This window comes from Limulus polyphemus, unplaced genomic scaffold (genome assembly GCF_000517525.1).
Source record: "Limulus polyphemus unplaced genomic scaffold, Limulus_polyphemus-2.1.2 Scaffold10707, whole genome shotgun sequence".
NCBI lineage: Eukaryota > Metazoa > Arthropoda > Merostomata > Xiphosura > Limulidae > Limulus > Limulus polyphemus.
Window position 1 is genome coordinate 13,871 of NW_013676317.1, and position 4,341 is coordinate 18,211.

The following is a 4,341-nucleotide window of genomic DNA, read 5'->3' on the forward strand; positions in this document are numbered from 1 at the left end:
GCTGTCCTAATTTAGGATCATGTTTTTAGTAAATTTTTGAAAATGTTAAAAAAGAGAGAGAGGGAAAGGGAGCCTGGTTAGTTTGTATTCGTTCTATTAAGTAGCTGCAGTAAATAGTTTAAGATTTTAGAAGTTTGAAAATGATGTGTTATCATGACAGTTGAACATAATACGGGAAGAGGTGTTGTATCAAGCACCTAAAATTTATTGTTATAAAGACACGAAGAAATACGTGTAGTATTTCACGTTTGAGTGAATATTTTCTGTTGACGTTTATAAAATACCACCAAGCTTGTTAATAACAAAACACATCAATAAATGAACATGCGAACACAAACCAGTGATTCAACGAATAAATTGTAGATACACGAATTAAAAGCACAGTAAACTGTTTGATATGAAACAAAGCCGATAATAATTGTGTATAGTACAATTTACAAATGCTTTAACTTCAAGATTTTACGATTCCGTTTCCCACTAGGACAGCTTTCGGAATTAGAAACAAGAGGGAATCCTCAATAGCCGGGGCACTTGAAATTCTTTTAGGCAGGATTAGAGTAAATTAATCTATGAGACCTTGGGCGTGGTCAAATACATCGATCAAAAGGGTTTGACCTCCTAAATCCAAAACTGTAATTAGTTAGATCTCTCATTGGTCAAGAGATGACAGAGCTATGAGCTAAAAGTTTGTATTTGAAAAACTAAGAAACATTCTATGTCGCTGCTAAAAATAATATTTTTTAGGGTAACAAAGCGATTGGCATCATTCCAAGTTTGGGTTTCTGTGTTATATAAACGTAGTCATTAATAAATATTCTCGGTTTAAATCTTGAGCATTACTTTGGTTTCTTCCAATATTTGTTCTATCACCCTAATTTTTCCACACCCTTTACTTTCTCAGCAGTTCACTACATTGACGACAATTGTTTATCACGAGACACCATGATAAATACATTTTAACTTCGTAAAATATGTGTTACAACCTTCACAGTAGTCTTCATTGTTGTAAACTCAAACACTGTTCCACCATCACTGGTGTTTCACGCTCGTGAGGAATGTAAAAAACTAACAAAAAGTAAAATATCACAAATATGTTGTCACCCTAACCACTATTTACATGAAGGTTAGGTTTCACCACGTGTTTTGAAATATAATTGAAACATTATATACGGGTGGGTATACAGTATGTTAGCTAAGACTATTTGTATCGAACCCATATGTCACAATGTATGATATTTGTAACCGTTTTGTTTGTATATTTTCTAAACGATTAGAAGGATATTAAGATTCTAATAGTAAGTAATATCCAATATCGGCTAAAATCTAAAATAACGTTTTGAACCACTATTACAGAACAACATTAAATTGATCTGTATACAATTTTCGACACTTTCACGTGCCCTCCTCTGTCCAATGATTGGTTGTTGAGAGAAAAGAAGAAAAAGAACAAAAACATGGAGGGGATTTCGGTAAAGTCTGGAGTCATGAATCCGTTGTTACGTCTCCGTTTGTTAACTAACTTTCCGTAACTTTGTTCCAACGAAACTTTAACGACACAAGTCTTTACTTAATAAAACTGGTTTATTCTTTCCGAATATAACTCTGCGATACACTTAATCTCAATACTCGCGCTAAAACAACACTGTAACGAACGAACGTTAACTTCAAGAATACCGTGTGACTGCAGTTCAATTACTCACTATCTATCTAACCACCTTACATTCCCCTCTTTTATATATACCAGCCTACCCTATATCGAGTAATTACTAGAGCATTCCTGAAAGAACAAGATAGTTCTAGAAACTAGAGGGCGCCACAGTGGTCATGTGACTTGCTGACGCAACACCGTGAAGGTCTCCAGACCCTTGGTCACCGGGGGTGTTCAGAAACGAATTTCTCTTAACCCCACTCCCGGAATAGGATTTAGTTGGGGGTACAGAAAGAGTGCACACATGCACGTGCGTATATATTCACACATACGTATACATTCAGGCGCTGTACTGAGCAAGCGAAGTCCTAAAATAAATAAGTTTCTTGGACCGTGATTCAGTATGTAGGCAGACCCAACAGGGTGGGGATCTATAAACCCTAGTACCCGTCAATTTCGGTGTGGAAGGAAAACGAGAGTACCCGTATGAAAAGCCACTTTTACTACCCGGATAGTGAATGAAATATAGTGTTGAAACGAAACAAAGAACATATATAGTTAGTGGTAAACTACATGTTGCACGTGTGATAAGTGGGTGCGCCAAGTTACAGGGATTTGTATGTTTAATATGCTACGATTGGCCGCTAGGCGACAGTACGTTTTAGCAAGAAACACGCGGACTGTTTACTTATAACGGAAGTTCCAAGTCTCTTAACGGCATATGACGTCAGACAGGGAGTTCACCTTAAACTGACCTTCAATGGTGTTTGAAGTTTGGCAACCTTTGAATTAACGAACCTTCTACAATTTCGAATTCGATGACGAGGAACCCACTTTGAGACTAATAATGGCTGGAGACGGCTTGAATGATGATGACAAAACCTTGTCGAAATGTTGTACATTTGCTGTTATATTAAAGTTTTTCTTCATTACCCACTCAAGCCGTCTCCAGCCATTATGAACCTTCTACAATACCTCTTTTGGCATGATTTCTAGTTTTATATATTAATATAGCCGATTTTATGACCACAATTCCTCACGTATTAAAGAATAGTATTAACTATTTCACCATTTGCAATATTTTGTGTGTTTTCTGCAGTTTTGTTAAGAAAACTTAACCAATCAAATATCAATGTATCCATCCGCTAGTTTTTCGTATTATCTAGATCAGGAGTTCACTAAACTTACCTCCTTGTAGTTGTTGGACCTGGTGAAATGTTGTAACCTTAAATATTGTGCTTCATATCGCCGACAATAAACAAGTTTTTAGTATGAGCAGAATGTGCTTACGTTTCACCTGCCATCTAGTGGTCTCAATCATAAATTGTATTCATTTTAAAAGGTTTGCTTTGTTTGGAAATTCGCGCAAAGCTACAGGAGGGCTATCTGCGCTAGCCGTCCCTAATTTAGCAATGATAGACTAGAGGGACGACAGCTAGCCAACATCACCCACCGCCAACTGTTGGGCTACCCTTTCACCAACGAATAGTGGGATTAACCATAACATATAACGCCCCCACGGCGAGCATGTTTGATGAGACGGGGATTCGAACCCGCAGATTGCAAGTCGAGCGCCCCTAACCATCTGGCCATTTTAAAAGGACAAAATCTTTTTCTATCTTTATTAACATTAAAAAGAGGGGATATTTTAGGTTTGAATTGTCTTCCCCCATTTATCAGTTAGCAGCTCAGCCGGTATTTGATAAGATATATTACCTCAGGTTTTTTAATATGCTCTTGAAGCCAGTGCATCACATTTTATATTAAAAATAAATATTACAAATTAAACAAGCTGAACAGGGTGACAAGAATAAATATAAGATTTATTATAAACTATTATTTGTAAATGTATCTGAAAGGATATATATATTAAACGTGTAATTATATTTAGCCTAAGGTTATTCAGTAAATTGGTACATAAATGTGCTTAATCTAGACTTATCGGTAGTAGTAGACATATAGTTAAAACACTTAGGGCCTACTGGTGGTTCAACGGTCTGAGGTCTGGTAACATTATAATAAGGTTTCGATACCCGCTTAGTGACAAACAAACAAATATCTATATAGGTCAAATTCGTATGCTTAAGCTAGAATAGTAAGAGGCAGAGCTGGAATAATTAATATTAACTTCTCATCAAAGAAAGCTATCTACACAGATAAGAACTAAAAACCAACCCAGTTAACTTTGTGTATTTGCTGACATGGAAAACAGAAGAGTTACATATTCAGAAAATTAGTTTCCTTGCTCCCAGGGCGTGATAAATTGTGATAATTATACTACTTGTAATGGAAATAGAATGATATAAAACGTATATAATTTTCAACATTAAGTAGAATATTTTGATCGATATATTGGGCTCTCCTATCTACTAAAGGTATTGCCCACGACAGTGCTTGATGTCAAGGAAAACAAAGCTATATTGGGCTCTCCTATCTACTAAAGGTATTGTCCACGACAGTGCTTGATGTCAAGGAAAATAAAGCTATATTGGGCTCTCCTATCTACTAAAGGTATTGTCCACGACAGTGCTTGATGTCAAGGAAAATAAAGCTATATTGGGCTCTCCTATCTACTAAAGGTATTGTTGACGACAGTGCTTGATGTCAAGGAAAACAAAGCTATATTGGGCTCTCCTATCTACTAAAGGTATTGCTGACGACAGTGCTTGATGTCAAGGAAAACAAAGCTATAT